This window comes from Tursiops truncatus, chromosome 1 (genome assembly GCF_011762595.2).
Source record: "Tursiops truncatus isolate mTurTru1 chromosome 1, mTurTru1.mat.Y, whole genome shotgun sequence".
NCBI lineage: Eukaryota > Metazoa > Chordata > Mammalia > Artiodactyla > Delphinidae > Tursiops > Tursiops truncatus.
Genome location: NC_047034.1, coordinates 105,451,860 through 105,472,527, shown reverse-complemented (window position 1 = coordinate 105,472,527; position 20,668 = coordinate 105,451,860). Strand labels below are relative to the sequence as shown.

At 40.7% G+C, this 20,668-nt stretch overlaps 1 protein-coding gene across 4 annotated transcripts in view; it reads left to right on the top strand.

Moving 5' to 3' along the window:
* The window catches only part of LRRC8B (leucine rich repeat containing 8 VRAC subunit B), a 74,307-nt gene that overhangs the window by 31,156 nt on the left and 22,483 nt on the right, over positions 1–20,668 (top strand). For 3 of the 4 annotated variants that reach the window (XR_012323890.1, XM_019920012.3, XM_073787529.1), the window contains exons 2-4: positions 3,720–3,828; positions 8,781–8,836; positions 19,288–19,390. The gene's annotated coding sequence lies outside the window, so the exon portion shown is untranslated. The remainder of the gene's footprint in view (positions 1–3,719; positions 3,829–8,780; positions 8,837–19,287; positions 19,391–20,668) is intronic. The other variant, XM_073787536.1, reaches the window with a different exon arrangement.

Sequence of the window (20,668 nt, the reverse complement as noted above, 5' to 3'; positions counted from 1 at the left end):
ATTTTCCACACCGGGAGCAGAGAAAACCAGCCCCTACCTCTTACCCTCACTTGTGGGGGGAGTGGAGAGTTAGGGGAACAAAAGATATGAAGATAAATAAAAAGTGGGCAGTTTGCAGTTACCTAAAGCAGCTCCAGGACATCCACAGAGCAACATCTCAGCAGGAGGAGTGATCATGGCTCTATGCTTCCAGAATTGACTGCCCTAGCAATGACTGCTGCTGTCCAGGAAGCAGAATAAAACTTCTGTAAAAATGCCTGATCTCTGGGAGCATAGACACCAGTAACATGTAGATGAAAACAGAGCCAGAGGCTTTAAAAATTCCTTCCTCTCACAGCAGTAGTCCAAACTGTATCAGAATCCATGACGCGGGCAGCATGAGCTGAAGTTAAAGGCAGCCATATCCAACTTGTGAGGTTGTGTGCGTGCCCAGGGTGAGCCATGTGGCCGTGTGGTTCTTCCTATTCCAGCTGTCCTCAAGTGAGTGATCACAGAATATGTCCAGTCTGCCCAGCCTTTTGTGGTCAGACACTAGCATTCCTGGGAAGGAAATAGCAAGAGCTAATAAAACCACAAGAGAAGCTGGATAGCACTCGTTTCCGTCGTGTTCCAGTGCCAGCTGCTGCCCCCCACCACCTCCCTGAGACATTGTCCTTATAATAACAAATAACCACATCAGGAGGTGATGTGTTTTAGAAAGAGCTCTCTGGCTGCAACATGGAAATGGGACGAAGGAAGGGAAGAGAGAATATTTCAGCTGTCTTCCTCAAAGATGAGGCAGCCTCCACCCAAGGCAGTGGTAGCAGGGATGCAAAAGAAGGGAGTAGTTTAAGAAAAGAACCAATTGATTTCAGAAAATAGAGGAAAAGAAGGTTTGGGGTTAGGTGCCTGAGCTCTTGATGTTGCTGTCAACCTTCAACATCATTCAGCTCTCAGTGTTAATGTTGCTTCCAATACTCAGGCACTCAGGAAGAGCAGGTTTGGTGTGGGTGTGAGAAGAAATGGCAGGTTCAGTTTGGGACATGCTGAGTTTGTTTTCTACACATCTCAGTGTATAGCTGGGAAGATAGCGGGGAGATGATTCTGCAGTTTAGGATCAGGGAGCTGGGCTTGTCATATAATTTTGGGGAATCATCTACAGGGAGGTGGTGGATAATTCCTTTATCTTCTTTTTTGTTAAATTTATTAAATTTAATTATTTTTGGCTGCGTTGGGTCTTCGTTGCCGCGCATGGGCTTACTCTAGTTGCAGGGAGCGGGGCCTACTCTTCGTTGGGGTGCACAGGATTCTCATTGCAGTGCTTCTCTTGTTGCAGAGCACGGGCTCTAGGTGTGAGGGCTTCAGTAATTGTGGCTTGCGAGCTCTAGAGCGCAGGCTCGGTAGTTGTGGCGCATGGACTTAGTTGCTCCGAGGCATGTGGGATCTTCCCGGACCAGGGCTTGAACCCATGTCCCCTGCATTGCCAGTCAGATTCTTAACCACTGCGCCACCAGGGAAGCCCTGGATAATTCTTAAGAATAGAGGATGTCATCCCAGGAGAGCATGTGCATGAGCAGAGAAGCTACTGGTCAGTGACTGAATCCTGGCGAATCCCGCTGCCTGAGAGATGGTAGTATTAGGACCCTTCCAAGGTTCCCTCTTATCTTTTTCCCTTCAATTAAAATCAATGCTTTCCTCATATGCTTGACCTGATGACCTTCTTTTCTTGCTATGACCCACTTTTACTCTTTTTGGCAAGCCCAATTTATTAGTTTCCAATTGCAGATCATTCAGTGTGCTCTCTTTCTAAGGAAACATGCAGCAGCCATCTTCGGGTTAATGCTTTTCCTGGTGCTGTCACCTTCTTCTTTCAAAGCCCTTCTTGATTCTCACCACTCCGTAGGAGTTTCTTCAGATTGGGTCTCCCTTAGCTCCAGCAGCAATTAATCAACTCGCGGGATAGTGGATTGCAGGAAGTGGAGGGTCCAGCTATCATTTGTCTGTCTCTCGAACACGACAAGTGAGGGAAGTCAGGTCAGATGATGTGAGATGACTTGCCCAACACTATACTGTCAGTTAGATGTAAAGTAGAGAGTAGAAATCGGGTCTCCTGACACTTAGTCAGGGTTCTTTCTGTTAGGGTGTGATGCCTCATAGTCGTCTTCTGTGTGCCATGGTGATGGTTACTTTCCTTCATTTAAACATCCTGTTTCATTACTACATTCCCTCATCCTTCTTCAGTATAGCCCTACAGAGAGGCAGAGCAGCTATTGCTATTAAATTGTCTCTCATTTGATATGGATCACTACCTTTATTCACTCGTGCCTTGAATGGACATTTCTACCACACATAATCCAGAGACCAAGGAAGTAACAAGGCAGTCCTACAAAAATACGTGTTATTGTGAAAGCCTCAGGGATTGATTGATTGACTAGTGTAAGTGCCTGATAAGTATGTCTGCTATGACTAAGGTAAAGGATTATGCTGGCTCTTCTCTAACCACTTACACACACACACACACACACACACACACACACACACACACACACACACACACACACACAATCTCTCTGCCTTACCACCAACCTCTCCCTCACCCCAACTCGCACCCTGTAAGGCTGTCCTAGATGCTTTCTGCTGAATTGACCTCTAAATAAAAGATTAACAAGAGGATCAAATACTTTGCAAATTCATCTCAAGTTATTATTGATTGCTGTAAACATGTGGGTGCTTCAGTGGTTATTTTAGGAGGAAAAAAAGATCTCGTGTGTGTTTACCTAGCTAGTCACTAGAAGATATTTGAATGTGTTAGCTTCATATATGGCTGTTTATCTAGTATAAAAGAGACCCACACCTTTTCTAGGCAAATTAGTGAGAACATATCTCCCCCACCCAAATCCTTCCAATTAAAGGTAAAAAAAATTGATAGTGAAATATTTAGTATTTATTCTAATAACCTATGAATTATGGACAAAGCAAATTGGACACAGTAAAATAATATTTGTATGTGTTGGTATGTTTTCTAGTACATGGGGGCCCACTGTATATTTATTTTGTGTAATCCATTTGTGTTCATTTTAAAGCAGTCAGAACAGTCTTCCTGTTTTACATGATAGATTTTTTTTGTGTGGTAAAATATATGTAATATAAAATTTACGATTTTAACCATTTTGAAGTGTACAGTTCTGTGGCATGAAGCACGTTCACATTGTTGTGCATCTGTGATTATAGATTTTAAAATATGGCCTTGGGTGATACTGGCTATATCGGACTTGTCTGCAGCATGAATCTTGATTGGGAAGACAGGCATTGCATCAAAAAGTAGAGGGTACTTGCACAGGTTAACTTTTTAAAAATGTTGCATCGCCTTGTATTGTTTTGGCTTCACGATACTTGGTCTTCCCTGTGTGTCATATATTAAATAATTGAGGTAAATTACATTTATATTTATATTGCACAACACTTTCTAGTAACTGGAGTCATGTGACACATTGCAAAACATGGCATGGAAATCTCTAGCTTGGGTGGAAAACCAAACCCCCTAATATCCAGTCTGGTTTCTCTTTACAGGATAATTTAAAGCCAACCTTTAAAGAATTCACTTTAAATAAACCTACTACTCAGTTAATAAATTGTCATTTTTGAGCATTTACTTTGTACCTCCTGCTGTGCTAAACATTAGATTTATAATTATCTCATTTAATTCTTGAAACAACTCCATTATTATCTCTATTTTACAGATGAGAAAATTGATACTGAGTTTACCTAAGATCAAGCAGATGGTAAATGACACAGTCAGAACTTGATCTTAACCATCCTGCTATACTCCCTTCCTCCTAAGAGTGTCAGGTAAGAACTAAGCCTAACAAAGTAACTAACAGATTGAAGACATGCGATACTTCTTTATTAAGTCATTCAGAAAGAAGGTCCTATTTAGGTGATGTGGCATAAATTTAGTTTAACCACATTTTAATAGGAAGGCCAGGAAGAAAACCCATGGAAAAGATCATTTAAATACAGATTAAACTTGGGTTATTCCTCTTGTCGTTACGGGGTGGGTGAATGTTTCTCTGTAAGAGGTTGTGTCAGTAGGATGCACTCCTGTTCACGCTGATCTTCATTACTTAATAGAGGCAAGCAGGATGGAGGGAGCAGTTGCTGATTCTGTTTCACTAGATGGAATACTGAGTAATGAACAGGGAAACTATATAGATCTGATTTTTAGATTGTGCCTTTCAGTTTCTCTAAAAGATATTGTCGGTGTTTTTTTAAGCGATGTCACATTCTATGTAAAACTCCTTTTAACATAGCTTATTGGAGAGGTGGTGTAGCAGATGGTGTGAATTCTTCTCCTTTGTGAGCTTGAGCCTGAGCAAGCTTCTTAGTTCCTCCCATCCTCACCCTTCCCACCGTTGAGTTGAGGTCATAATATGTACCTCACTAAGTGCACAGTAAAATGGTAGCTTTCCCCTTTCCACCTCCCACCACCTTTCTCCATTCAACAGACAATTACTGAGAACTTCTTGTGTGTTAGCTCCTGTCTTGCACACTGAACTCTTCTAAGAGCTCATAGTGAGAGGCAGGGAGGCATCTGACCAGCTATTTGTGATGCAGTTTAATAGAAATGGTAGAGCACTCACCATTCCCTCGATGCCAAAGAAGCACCAGGTATGGAATAACTACTTGTTGGGGGTGGGGGGAGGGGGTTGAGTGAGTAGCAGTGTTTATTTTAAACATCTTTTGTGTTTAACGGTCATTCAGTACTTGGTGAACCTTAAACTTTTGTGTTTTGTGGTTAGAAATGAGCTTGATGTAAACACTAGTCTGATTTGCAATGCATGGCAATTTGATTTTTGTCGTTGGGTTAGCAATGTGGTAGAGCAGATATAGCATTCCTTATAGTGATCACGATCAGAAGTTACTGGTTTTATGAGACTGAAACCATCCCTGTACCTGAAATATTGTTAGCTTGATAATAGCATACAGGGTTGCAGAACTACGACACTTAGGGAGCATCTCATATGTGGCAGGCCCTGGGTGACAAAGTCCTTACCTTCCCAGAGCCTGTGGTCTTGGGGGAAGGTGGACTGGGCAAGAAATGGGCACAGAACAGCATGGTACACAGTATCCTTGTTGGGTGGTATCTTGACGCTTCTGCCGGTCCCAGCTTTATTCCTGTTGCATTATACTGTTAATTTGTACAAAAGAAGAATTTTGAAATCATAATTTGATATGATATTAAGGTCATTTAAGACTGCTGTGGCATTTATGCGTTGGTCCGTCACTGATTCACGCTGACTCACTGTCATTATAATGTAGCCGGTCAGGCTGGGTTTGGCAGCACTTCTGCATTCAGACTTGTGAGATGTCATGTTTGGTGAGTAAGCTGGCACATATGAAATTTTCTCCTTTCTTTCTGAAGGGTGAAGGCTTAGCCTCTGCCTCTGAATCTCAGCAGGTGGCAACGCCCGAGGCTCTGTCCCCACTGCTTTGCTTATCACCCTTCCAGGCCCACCGTGTCTGTACAGCAGATGTGTGCACAGGTCTTCCAGAGAGCCAGGCCTGCTCCTCCATACCCTTGGTTCCTAACTGGGTGGGGAAACCTGATCTGGTATTATTGGTTCACTCAATAATTGCTTACTCAATATTCACGATGAGCGCAGGGGCAGGACTGAGACATGGGAGCCCCCTAGGTGGGCTATTAACTTGTCACTCTGGGCAGGCTAACGATTTGATGTCACTTCAGACTGCTATTCTTTAAATATTTGTTCACAACATTTTTTGTGTTTTTTTTTTTTTTTTTTTTTGCAGTACGCGGGCCTCTCACTCTTGTGGCCTCTCCCGTTGCAGAGCCCAGGCTCCGGACGCGCAGGCTCAGCGGCCATGGCTCACAGGCCCAGCCGCTCCGTGGCATGTGGGATCTTCCCGGACCGGGGCACGAACCCGTGTCCCCTGCATTGGCAGGCGGACTCTCAACCACTTCGCCACCAGGGAAGCCCCACAACATTTTGAATAGAAGCCAGGAGCTGTATGAGAGGGAGGAGGGTAGCCAAAGAGCCCCTCTAGTTCCCCCTTCTGCCAGTTCCCAGGATCTCAACTGACCAGAAGTCTCTTTGTCTTTCCTTCCAACCACATTCTGAACAACCCCTGAGAAAAGTCTGGTAGATACTATTTTAGTTTAATTTAGCTAACTTTCCAAAGATGTTTCAACACCCCATTGATGAATTGGTACAGGGAAGCTGCCGTAATATCGAGGCGCTTAACCTAGCCTCGGAAAGAGATACTGGGATAGATCCTGAGAATATAGGTAAATAAGATTCTGCCCCAGTCCTCAAGGAACTTGAGGCAGTAGCTTATTACATGTCATAAAACAGTGTGAGAGAACTATTGATAAAGTATTCCAAGAAAGCAGATGGAAGAGCAGTGAACGCAGCCTGTGGAGGTCAGCGTGGCTTATGGCGGTGATTCATGGAGTGATCCTAGGGTGGGACGGATGGTGAAGTGAAATGTCCCTCTCTTAAGTAAATCTGGTATTCAGAGTTTGAACCTTTCAAATTGATGAAAATAGGATACTTTAATTTTACGCAACCTAAAGCCTTAATCTTATGGAATTGCACAAGGCAGGTTGAATAAGTGTGACATTGCAGGGATTCTTGCCATATTGATCTGCAAAGATTCTTGACTTCTTGCTAAATCTTAAAAGGAATCTAGGGCTTCCCTGGTGGCGCAGTGGTTGAGAGTCCGCCTGCCGATGCAGGGTACAGGGGTTCGTGCCCCGGTCCGGGAAGATCCCGCATGCCGCGGAGTGGCTGGGCCCCTGAGCCATGACCGCTGAGCCTGCGCATCTGGAGCCTGTGCTCCGCAACGGGAGAGGCCACAACAGCGAGAGGCCCGCGTACCGCAAAAATAAAAATAAAAATAAAAAAGGAATCTATCACTGAAAGACAAATTCTCCCAAATGGAAAGCCTTTCTCAGATTCTAAAATTTTATAGTAGGCCTTTGCTTTTACTACAAAGGAGTTTGTTTTGTCAGTCTCCACTGTCTCCACTGACCAGAAGGAAATAAGAGCACCCAGACTTCTCAGTTTTCAAAGTAAAAGCCTTTTGGCCTTTTGTTTTTCTATCAGAAAGCTGATTATCCCCTATTGCTCCTTAATCCACAGTCACTTGGGAGCATTCCCTTCTGTGTCCCTCACTGGGAACCTTCTGAAAGGAGCTCTTATTTGAGAAAGGGAGCTCTCAGTGCTAGGCTTGTCATCTCCAAATCTTCCAGGATATATTTTTTTAGGTTATCTTGGAATTGAATTTTTCAGTGAAAATACACATCTTGTGTCTTGCCCCTGGGGAGAGTAAATGTTTTTCAGAGGGTAGGTAAAGCCGGTTTTATAACACCCATCCAGCATAGCTAGCTGGGGAGCCCACTGATGCTTCCTCAGCAGCTGGGTCTGTCACAAGTACTGTGACAGTCCAAGTCCTGTTTTGATCTTGCCTAATATGGACTGTTTATTTCTATTCTTAGAAGCGTTGCCATTTAGTACTTTCACATTTCATTCTTGCAACTTATACTTTGGTTCGCTGCTGGGGAGGAAGAAAGGTGATAATGTTTGCTGTTGTTTCTAAAATTAGTTTGAGTGATTTTAAGCTGGATACAGAAACTGAGCTACATTTTGTTTTTTTACTTGGCAGCAATGGCTGCACTCTGAGATGACAAGTTGTCATTATGAGAGAGCTTTCATTAAGTTCTGCATTTATATCTTCTCAGCAAAATATTACTCTGGTTTAGGTAAATGTGAAACAGAAAGGAGGAATGAAACTCATTGTTAAAACATGTTGGGAAGCATTCAACCCAATTCAAAGAAATGCACAATAAAGCAACAAGATCCTTTTCATGTGTGGAATTAGCAAAGACTTTTATTTTTAATGATGATTCCCACATCTGGTGAGAGTCCTCCTCATATTGTTTATAGGAGAGAAAATTAGTATAATCCTCTTGGGAAGTAATTTGATGTTATATATCAGAAGCCTTAAACTGTTCATGCTCTTTGATCTATTACTCTTACTTTTGGAGGTCTATGCAAAGGAAATCATATGAACAGAGTTAGAGATGTTTACAACATTATTAGTAATAAAAAGGGAAAACATAAGGTTCAGTAGGGAAATGATTTTGTAACCTATGACATAGCCATGTATGAACTATATATATAAGCATATATATATGCTTCAGAAATGATGTTTCAAGAAACTACAACAACATCGAGAAAGCCTATGAGAAATGATGAGGCAAAAAGAGATCTCAATATCATAACACTGAACTTTATAATGGCATAGTTGTGTAAAACTAGCAGGCCAGCAAAAACAAAAACAAAACTGGAAGGGGAAAACGATCCTAAACATTAAGTTGTTTTTTCCCCATGTTTCCCTATTTTCTGTAAGAAGCGTAGATATTTTCCATGAGTTTTTCTATCTTTTATTTATAAAATGAGTGGTGCCTCATAATGCTTACCTCTTTCTTCATTAAAAGTTTAAAGTTCATATTTTATGCCTTGTAGATTGCCATGGTGATGGGAATGTGTAGCTTGTGACAGTGATTTTGTTTGTCTCCCTGGGTTTTAGTTGACACCTTTTGTAAGAGGTCAGAAGGTGATCTCTTTAACAGCAGTGGCTTTTTAAAAAAGTTATCTTTTATATGTTTCATAAAGTTATTATAGATGTTTGAAACTTTAGAACCACATAAGTGGATAAATTGTCTTGCAGTCCTATGATGCATAAAATATAACAATATGTTTATGATTTCTCTTTAGGAATTTTTCAAATAGAAACTAATTGCAGAGTTTCCGGTTGACCAGGCATTCATAGGGTAAGATTAATATTCTGAATTGTGAACACATGGTAAAGATAATTACTATTACACTGGTAGCTTGGGGCAAATAAGTACTGAATACTTAGTGTGTAAAAAGAGATTACTATTCTTACAGATGTTTTGAGTAAAGTCCTTTTGATGTTTTTAAACCAATTAAACAGAAAATTAAATCTGTATACATTTTGGTAAAATGTCATCTTCCTATCCTTTGTTAGTTTTGTATGTAGGAAAGGATATGTGTACGTGTTTGATATTTGTCATTTTTTAACATTAAAGATCTAAGGAATATAATAAATGTCTATGAGAGACTTAGACTCCATGACTCCATGTCTATATTTTTCTGATCTTTGTTTAAGGTAACATTTTTAAAAATTAATTAATTAATTAATTTGGCTGCATTGGGTCTTCATTGCTGCGCATGGGCTTCCTCTAGTTGTGGCGGGCGGGGGTTACTCTTCGTTGCGGTGCACGCTTCTCATTGCAGTGGCGTCCCTTGTTGCGGAGCATGGGCTCTGGGCTCGTGGGCTTCAGTAGTTGTGGCATGCAGGCTCAGTAGTTGTGGTGCACGGGCTTATTTGCTCCGTGGCATGTGGGATCTTCCCAGACCAGGGCTCGAACCCATGTCCCCTGCATTGGCAGGCGGATTCTTAACCACTGCGCCACCAGGGAAGTCCCTAGGGTAGCATTTTTAATGTATAGAATTGGTTTGCCATGTTTCGGTAATGAAAACATGGCCATGCTTTCCTAGAGTAGGTAAGTCAGAAATAAACAAGTTCTATATCCTGTTGCTTCCTGCAAACATCATTCATCTTTTACAGTTGTGGAAGTTTAATCTTGAATTAGCTCTGTGGCAGAGCTTTTGACTTTGACATGATGAATGATTAATCTGTACACTGTATTAAATTGCATGGCTCTCCAGTGTTGTGAATATGACATGTCTTAAAGCTGTGTCACCCAGCTCTGAACATATAGTCCAGGTAAAGCAGTGGTGAGGACAGTAGATCTATCCCCTGCCGTAAAAAGAATGAACACCATTCTTTTTACAGATGAAGGTAGATACTTGGACTTCTCGAGTATATCCGCATTTCCCTGCTGATTCATTGAGTTGACTGTGAATTCTTAAAAGCTAGTAACAGATCAGCTACTTTTCTCCTTATGACTCTTCAGTGGCTCTTCCACCACTCCTATACTACTTACTATCCAAACTCTTTATCTTGACTGCAGGCCCTCTGTTACTGTACTTTCCCCAGGCTTCTGACATTCCAGCCAGGTGTCCTCCCTTCTGATCTGCACGCATCCTAAGCTTCTTGCTCCTTCTCCCTGGAATGATCTTCCCCAGTATCATCATCTGGTAGGCTCCATTTAGATCTGTGTTCTAATGGTAGTCCCTCTAAAGAGGACTTTCCTCACTCCCCAGTCTGAAGTAGCTATGTATTCTTCACAACATTTCTGATTTTATCATGTGTGTGGATTTGATTTTCTCTCTTTCCTTACTACACAGTAAGGTCCCTGAGAGCAGGGATCTTGTGTCTTGCACATCTATATTTCCCTAACACTTAGAACTCTGCCTGGCACATAGTAAACATTCTAAATATTTGTTGCATGAACAGACTAAATCCTGACCTTTGTTTGACAAGTACTGCTTTACCATTCTCAGTAATGTTTCACCCATTCTCTTTGGATATTTTGTTTGTGTAGAACCGAATGCACTGCTTACTTTTGGCCATCATCCCACTCATTTTGGCACTGAAATGACAGTGTAAGATGGTGCTGCTAACTCTCAACTATGTATGTCTTCTCTCCACAATAGGATTGTAAATCCCATGAAAGCAGAAACAAGGCCTCATATTTCCTTGGTATGCCTTTGTAGTCCTAACCTCCATAATTGAATGTATATAAATGTTAACTTTAGAGAAAGGGTTAAGACTAGTGGCTTAATCATATGTTTAAGTATTTCTAGAATACACTGGTTTGTGTGTCCCAGAGCTAAAAAAAAAATCTCATTTTGATTTATAGTTTTAAAAAATTATAACACAGAAATGTTCTGGACTATTTTTGCAACTTCATGTTCCAAAACCCTGTTTTATTTGGCCTATTATTACTTAGGGTAGGTGACCAGAAGCAATGCTTTCAGCCTCCCAGTTCTTTTCAAATTAGGCAAGGTGGCCTTGAGCCCATGTTCTACTACCCTGTGACCCTAGAGAAGCTGCTTGAACATCTTTGAAATTTAGTTTCCTTATTTGTGAAGAGTTAGACTCTGATCTCTGCGGTTTCTTCTTGGGTTAAATAGTCCATATGATTCTGCTCCTGTGAAAGGTAGGTCACCTATGGAAGAATTACTGTAGAAGCAAATGGGCTGATGATCAGTGCTATCAGCTAGTCATTTGAAAGGAGAGCATGTGTGATGCCCCAGGGACTGCACAGGGACTGGGTTTGGCTCGACTTTATGGCTTGCGACTCTGGGGTGATGGGAGGGGGTCAGGAAAACGGTTTTATAAACAATGAAGATGGCGGAGAAGGGTTTGAGATTGCTGTCTGTTTACACATTCTAGGAATTATGTAGCCACTGGTGGCTTATGCTCTAGTGTTAATATTACAGTAATGGGACTGCAGCTTCTCTTCATTTTAAATGTATTCTAGATAATTTGGTAGCTTACTTAAAGCATCAAAGAATTGAGAGGTCTTTTTCTAAAAACACAATTACCATCTAAATTAAATGCACGATGTATTTCGTAACCATCAGAAACAAGGAATAGTGAAACAATGTTCCTTAAAGTTCAACAACTCCGATTAATTAGGATTTCTAGAGCTGTTCACATGCTCTTAATTGTCGTATTCAGTAACTTTCTCCTGGGACTTCAGATGATATGGGTAATTTTTCTAATATTTAGCATATTATTTGATTGTTTCACAGATCCATTTCCACTCTACGGCTTTGTGTTAGAAGCTGCAGAATGATAGTTACATCACTATTCTCCTTTGGTTTCTCTGTTTTGACTATGATGTCAAACCCTTTGACTTCTGTGCTCCAGAAACACTGTGCTGCTTTTTCACCTCACTGACCCTGCTATTCTATCCCCCTTTACTGTTCCTTGTCTGATAGTCCTTCCTCATCTGATATGTTATAAAGGGGAGAGAGATTCTATTCTTCACTCACTAAATGCTTTCAAAGAATTAATTCATTTCTGTGGCACCATCTACTACTTAAATGCTCTCAACTTCCTATAGTGGATTAAAGATGGCTGCAAATACTTTGTGATTTTTCCCATCAAGAGATGGAGTCTATTTCCCTTCCTTTTGAATCTGGGCTGGATCTGTTTCCTTTTCTCCCCATCAAAAGGAAGAAATGGTGTGGAGTAATTTCTAAGGCTGGACCTTGAGGAGATTTGTAGCTTCTGCTTTTGTGTGCTTGTAACGTTCCTACTTAGAACTTAGTCACCTTGCTCCAAGGCAGCCTAAACAGCCATGTGGAGGAGTGGCAAAGACCCTGGTCATTAGCTCAAGCTGAGCTCCAGACCAGCAGCCAGCCAAAATGCCAGCCCTGTGACTGAGGCATTTTGGACCTTCCAGCCATCACAGCGTTCCAGCCAACACCATGTGCAACAGAACTGCCTCATCATCCCACAGATTCATCAGAAATGATGAATGGTTATTTCAGCTGCTAAGTTTGGGGATGGTTTGTTACATAGCAGTAAGGAACCAAAACAAAAATTGGTACCTAGAAGGAAGGTGTTGCCACAAGAAAACATCTGGCATTGGCTTTGAGACCAGGTAGCAGTGAACCTGAAGGGGAAGTAAGAAGATTATTGGACTTCCCTGGTGGCGCAATGGTTAAGAATCCACCTGCCAATGCAGGGAACACGGGTTCGAGCCCTGGTCTGGGATGATCCCACATGCCGTGGAGCAACTAAGCCCGTGCGCCACAACTACTGAGCCTGTGCTCTAGAGCCCACGAGCCACAACTACTGAAGCCCGTGTGCCTAGAGCCTGTGCTCCAAAATAAGAGAAGCCACTGCAAAGAGAAGCCTGTGCACTGCAATGAAGAGTAGCCCCCACTCACCGCAACTAGAGAAAGGCTGCACGCAGCAATGAAGACCCAACGCAGCCATAAATAAATAAATAAATAAAAGTTTTTAAAAAAGAAGATTCTTAATGGTGGCTCGAAGAGCAGTGAGGAAATTGCTATTGGAGGATATAAAACGGTACCTTTGTTATGTATTGACAAAAAAATTAACAAGATTGACACAGTAACATGGAAGATAAAAAATGAACCTAACTGATTTGTGGATCTAGCTTAGATTTCCCATATTGGAAGTACCAGTTGACTTTTTTAAACCACTTATGACCAAAGTATTGTAAGAGAGAGATTAATTATAGAAGAAATGGTTCAGATTTTAAGTAGACTTTAGAGGACATATTTCCAATCCAGAATTTTCTGGGGTCGTGAATAAAACTGTTTCTTTCAAAGTAAGAAATGGCCTCAGGTTGAAAGATCAGATCCAGAGTGGCACTAGTGCAGTAAAACTTGGTCTTAAGGTGCAAATAAAAGCCAGGGCACAGGTATAGGACCCTGTATTAGGACTTCAAAAAGATTTAAGGCAGTGCGTCTTCTCAGCTAGATAGAAAGGCTTCTAAGAATCTTAAGGGTGTTGTCCCATAGCATCCTGGACATGATTTAGAGGACAAGATCCTAGACTTCAAGCCTGAACTTGATGCCGTAGCAGAATGAAACTTCTGGGGGACTTGGCAGAGGGTGAGGCTTTCATGTGGGAGGAATGTAAATCATTTGTGGGCAGAGAGTAGACTGCAGTGGATTAAGCACGGCTGCACATTCTTTGCCACTTTTCCCACTGAGAGGAGGCATTTGCCTCCTTGAATCTGGGCTGGTACCTGACTCCTCTGACCAACAGAATATAGTGGACATGACACCGTGTAGCTTTGAGAGCTATCCCATAAAAGAACTGCAGGTTTTATCTCTTTGCTTGGAATGCACTATTTTAGAACCCAACCACCAAGCTATGCGAGGACACTCAAACAGCCACAAGAAGTCTCACACAAAGTACCAGCCAGCAGTCAGCACCAACTACCAACCTGATGAATGAGGACATTTTGGACCTTCCAGCCATCTTTGTGCCAGCCAACACCAGGAAATAAAAGAACCACCCACAGAATCACAAGAAATAAAACTATTTTAAGCTATTAAGGTTTGGAATATGCAGAATAGTTAGCCAAATCCTTCCCATCTATATGCTTCCAAGTTCTAGCCTCTCTGTGGAAAGGCTTAATCACCTTAGATACACCCTGCCTAACATGTGAACGTAATATTCTTCGGCCTTCTGCATTTTTGTACGTTCAGTTATTTATTGTACAAATACCTACTGTACACTATGTGCTATAAACTGTGGAAGATCCTATAATACCACAGGATCAGAATCGGAATCCTTTGGACCCCGTTTCTCCATGGACCTCTCTTAGGACATTTGATGTTGCTAAGTGGCATTGAATTTTCATTTACAGTGACTATTTCATTCACTGTCTTCTTTTCAAATATATTACAAAAGTTTTCCATATTATTTCTGGCCCACGTGATTGAAATAGCCTTTCAAGCCCCTTGTTTCTAATCCTTCTCCTCAAATCCATCCTGCAAATCTCTCTAGCTCAGTGACTCAGTATTCCCCCACCTTACACCTGAATCTCTGAAGGTTCCTGTAGTTGATGGTAGCTGTTACTTTGTAGTTTGTGGGGAGCACTCTAGACATCTGAAACTTCAGGAAGACTTAAAAGGTAGGCATTTTCCCCAGATATTTCATTGCCAATCTATCCTGTGAGCTTTCTCCTCCTGGGAGATTTGAAAAAAAAAAAAAAAAAATTGCTGGCCTCACCTAGACCAATTAAAGTGTTCTTTAAGAGTGGCCCTGGGTTTACGTTTCTTATAAAAGTACCCCAGGTGATTCTAATGTGAAGCCAAAGTTGAGAACCACTGTCTTAGATTTGTGATTCTCAAAAAGTGGTCTCTGCACCAGCAACATCAACTAGGAATTTGTTAGAAATACACATTCTTGCGGCCTAATGCAGACCTAATGAATCAGAAACTCCGAGGGTGGGACCTATCACATTGTGATTTCATAAGCTCTCCAGTGATATATGAACATTGATGTTAGAGAAACACTTTACTAGATGAATCCTAGTTCCCTTCTAGATCTCAAAACTAGTGTCTGGCTAGTGATCATTTAAGTGCTTGCAAAATGCTAAGTAATTGTCATCAGTTCTCTGAAGAGTGGTTCAGGGGGTTATTTATAATAGTATAAAGCAAAGGAGCAAATTAATCCTGGATACTGACGCATCGTTTCTCAGAGAGAGAACTCAAAGAGCTCGGTGCTTTGTGACCACCTAGAGGGGTGGGATGGGGAGGGTGGGAGGGAGACGCAAGAGGGAGGAGATATGGAGATATATGTGTATGTATAGCTGATTTATTTTGTTATAAAGCAGAAACTAAGACACCATTGTAAAGCAATTATACTCCAATAAAGATGTTAAACAAAAAAAAAGAAAGACAAAAAAAATTGCAGTTAGATATATGTTAGAACCAAGAAACATCTTTTTTTTTCAATAAATTTTTTTATTTATTTAATTTTGGCTGCATTGGGTCTTTTGTTGCTGCGTGCGGGCTTTCTCTAGTTGCGGCGAGCAGGGGCTACTCTTTGTTGTGGTGCACGGGCTTCTCATTGCAGTGGCTTCTCTTGTTGCAGAGCACAGGCTCTAGGCACACGGGCGTCAGTAGTTGTGGCACGCGGGCTCAGTAGTTGTGGCTCGTGGGCTCTAGAGCACAGGCTCAGTAGTTGTGGTGCACGGGCTTAGTTGCTCTGCGTCATGTGGGATCTTCCCGGACCAGGGCTCAAACCTGTGTCCTCTGCTTTGGCAGGTGGATTCTTAACCACTACGCCACCAGGGAAGCCCAGAGCCAAGAAACATCTTGATGAGAAGTAGGACTAAGCATTTTGAAAGGATGTAAGGCGATTTTAAAATCAATTTTCAGTGAGAGTAGTATAGAGAAACCCCATTCTGTATTGTTTGGCTGTGTCCCTGCCTGGGGCCAGAGACAGAGAGCTTTGAAGTAGCATCCAGTTCTCATCATACAATGACTCTAAATACCATCTGATCATCATTTGTTTATTTTTTCACTGGTTGTTTTGGAAATGCTTTCAAAGTAAAACAAGGACTAGTGGGAAGTAAAGACTGGCTAACTTGAGTGTTGTTGTTCCAGTCTTAGAGACTTTGGGGTGAGATTGTCAGATGAATTCATGTGCTTTGAGAAGCTTTTATGATTTTTTTAACGAGGTTTAAAAGCTAAAGGAATGGGATTAGGACCATAAAATCCTTTACTTTTAACATTGTTTCTTTGAACTGATTTAGTGCATTTGTATATTAGAAATAGAGATCTGATTTGGATTGGATCCTCATTGTTTGCAAAAATCCGGTCTGGAAAAAATTTCCTGGACACACAAACAGTATTAAATTTTGTAACGACAAAGGGCAGCTATGCTCTAACTCTCCAGTTAAGCACTTCAATTAGAAAAATTAACATCATTTAACATATAGGAATGCTTGAGACTTTTCATACATCATTAAATCCAGATGCTATATATTTATATAAAGTCTTAAATTGTTCAGTGGAAAATGTTCAGTAGAAAAAGTCTAGCTGAGAAAGCAGATTATATAGTATGTAAATGGAGACATTGTGGAAAGCTATATCCTTTGTATCCTTGTCTTTCAAAGATTAAAATGGAACCCAGTTATAATGCAGATGTTGGGGTAAGTTGATGTCTTAGTCCCTTCAGGCTGCTATAGCAAACTACCACAGACTGGATAACTTAAACAACAAACATTTATTTCTCACAGTTTCTGGAGGCTGGGAAGTCTAAGATCATGGCACCAGCAGATTGTGTCTGATGAGAACTCACTTCCTAGTTCATAGATGGCCACGTTCTTGCTGTTTCCTCACATAGTGGAAGGGGCAGGAGAGCTCTCTGGGGTCCCCTTTATAAGGGCACTAATCCCATTCACGAGGGCTCCACCCTCATGACCTAATCACCTCCCAAGGCCCCACCTCCTCATACTATGACATTGAGGGATTAGGATTTCAAAATATGTATTTTTCAGGGACACAAACATTCAGTCCGTCGCAGTTAGGTAAGGGAGTTAAATATTCAACTTTTTTTTAGCTTTTGAAAAAACTCAGACTGGCTTAATTGGATTAAATGGTCTGGACAGTGTGGTCTGGTGTGGACAAGCCCTAAGATTTTAGCCTGAGGACCTGGGTTCTAGTTGTTACTATTTCTTGCCAGTTTCGTCACCTTGGACGAGATAACTCCTTTGGGCCTGCCTTATTTTCCATGTTAATAAAATGTGAAGAAAAATATTTATCTTAATGGTTTGTTGTAGGTATGAAACAAATTAATGTAAATGAAAGTGCTTTGAAAGTAGGAAAACAGATATTAGATTATTAATAACAGATTTTTATTTGTTCTCTGATTGACGAGGAAGTCATCAAAGGAAATCTGAATTAGATGATTAGAGGAAAAGTTTATAATTCTTAAAAAGATGAACAGGAAAAATTCTTTACAAATAGTTCTCAGTTAGAATAAATATGGCAGGGCTTCCCTGGTGGTGCAGTGGTTAAGAATCCACCTGCCAATGCAGGGGACACGGGTTCAAGCCCTGGCCCAAGGAAGATCCCACGTGCCGTGGAGCAACTAAGCCCATGCGCCACAACTACTGAGCCAGTGCTCTAGAGCCCATGAGCCACAACTATTGAGCCTGCGTACCACAACTACTGAAGCCCGCACGCCTAGAGCCCGTGCTCCACAACAGGAGAAGCCCCTGCAATGCAATGAAGAGTAGGCCCTGCTTGCCGCAACCAGAGAAAAGCCCACACACAGCAACGAAGACCCAACGCAGCCAAATAAAAAATAATAATAATTAAATAAATAAAATAAGAAAAAGAATAAATATAGCGAACTTGTCGTCAGTTGTGGTTTGCTAACAGGTTAGTTATAGTAGTTTCTCATTCTGATTATTTAAAAATATTACTGTAGTTGGAGGTTTGTGACTCTTCTTTCTTTTTGTGCTTAAAGTAGAAAATATATTTGCAACATCTAAAGGAAACTGTATTGTGCAGGAAGTATCATGACAGCTGGGTAGCATTCTGGAGTTATGCAATAAATTCTTTCCTGGCACATTACAGATGCAATGCAGTAGAAGAATATGTAAAGTGTTTCAAAGATCAAATGTCTTTATTGTGCTTAACTACACATAAATGCAGTTGTGTATCGTATGTTGTCAGTCTTTTAAAAATGAATTGTGAATAAGAAACTCATATTCCAGTGGTGCTAAGTATGAATTAATACATGCTGAGTTGTCACACACTAACTGTGCTTTCTGGCCTGCAAAATAATTTGATCTTCAGTAGTAATTATAAAGAAGGCTTTACACATGGATTGGTAAAACCAAAGTAAATTTCAGACATGCTAACTCTTTGATCTTTGAAAATGACAAGGTTGCAAGAGTATTGCTAAAAATACCTTAAATACAATTTGGGGTCAGTACTCTGAGCCGGATTTTGAGTACTTAATAAACCAAAAAAGGATTGTGTTTTCCAGGCAAATATATAAACCTTCTCAACAAGTTTTCAGAGGATACATAGGCACTAAAAAATGCAATTTTCACACCCAACTAAAAAAATTTTGTGTGTTTTAGAATGTTCTCACATTTCAAACTAATCAGTATATATGTAATTTAAGCTATTGCAAATGATTGAAGTAGATGCTAAAAATGACTTATATTAATCTATAAGGTGAGAAACAAAAACCAATAGGTTTTAATATAAAAGGTAGCTACATTTAATAATGTCATAATTTCAGAGAATTTCAGTCATATTTCTGAGCTGTGTCTTAAAAAGTTATTGACTTGTAACTGTATTTAATGAATCAGTAGGCTAAATTTTAAGAGCACTGAGTCTCATTTGGATAGATGTATCATAAAGTGCAGAAATTATATGGTTTGACAGGCCATCTGATGAATGCAAATAAGACCAACTGTGTATGAGGATTGAATGAGCGAAATTAGCATATGCAGACTGCTTGGAAGAAGCTAAGTGTTCATCTAAGTGTTGTAGATACAGCATTTTAAAATATGTTAACATCTAAATTTCTGTAGAAACTTCTCTGTAAGTTAAGGAAGTTCAGAGGCTGAGTGCAATCTGGTATGTGGATGGGGTCTTATATAAATAGCTTTGCCAGAATGTCTCCCAGTGTGAAAAGTAAACTGGTCTATGAAAATCCACTTGCCATGTAATGTTTTATGATGGAGAGGGTCTCTAACGACAGTATCTCCAAGTTTGTTTGTTTGTATGACCACAGCTATTTCAAGGTATCTATACTTTCTCACAGAATGAAGACAATCACAGAGATGGTGTGTCTAAGAAATTTCAAAAGGTGTAGGCCTCCTGACTGAAGCACAGTCAACTTATTGGATTTATTTTTTTTCATTATAGTAAGTATAAATATTTAAAGTATATTGTTTTGGCCAATGTTGACTTGTGCTCTTTGTTGAATAAATATTTGCTGTCTGTCAAATACCCTCATCGTTAGAGCTGTTTGTGTTTACATTCTTCTACAATTTCAGTTGTGTGTCTCAAATGAATATAACTCCCAGCATCTTTGAGGGGACAAACAAAGCCATAGACTTTGAGCTGGCAGAGCCCTTAGAGATGATGTCATTCACTTTCTTTATCCATTACAAGAAATTCCTTTGCAACATCCTTGACGGATGGTCATCTTATTCAGGTCAGCCCAGGTAGGAGAAGGGCCCGAACTATTTCACAGAACTATTTCTATGGATGTTCTACTACCGATTAAATCAAAATGTCACTTTCTAAAATGTGCACCCACCTAGTTCTGCCTCTGGAACAAATCCACTTATTCTTTAATCCAAGAGGTAGTCCTGCAAAAATGTAAAGATAAATTCTCAGGTTCCCCTAGTCATCTTTTATCTCAGCTGAGTATCATCAGTTACCTGTGTTCCTCCATAGGAAATGGTCCGTAGACAAGTAGCTCCTGATTATTTTGTTGCCCAATTAGTTTTTAACCTATGACTGAATGTTGGGTTCCAGGTGTGATCTTACCAGGCAGACACAGAAGGATTGTTGCGCCTTTATCTGGGTTCATGATTTAATATGGCCGCAGATTATAGTCATGTTATGGCTATATTTAGCATAAAGATAGCATATAGCTATATTTTGCATAATAGCTATGACACAATTAGCTTAATGCGTGCATTCATGTCAACTAAAATCCTTAGGTATTTTTCACATGTTCATCCAGCAATGATTTCTGCCCTCCTTTCCTCCCATCATGTTGATGCTATTTTGGGGTCTAAGCCCAGACTTTCTGTCGCATATAATCCTCTTGTTTTTGGTTTTTGTCTTGTCTTGACACACAGTTATGATTAACTGCAGTGGATTGAAGCAGAAGGGGAGGAGTTGAGAGTTAGAAATAGACCCACTAAACTAGAGTAAGGGAGGGAAACTCTGGAAAATTATTTGATCAAGCCATAGGTCCTAAGAGAAAGTTGAATCCATATAATATGATGATGGCCAGAGAGGACGCAGGTGGAAAGTGGTGCTCCAGATTAGTAGTTAAAATCAAGGATCCTGGGATACCTTAGCAAGGGGGAGAGCATGAAGGTATAGGGTTCAGAGTCAGATGGTCAGGAATATGTTAGGGCTGACCAGCAAAAGAAAAGACAGTTATTCATAGGTATCAGAGCCTC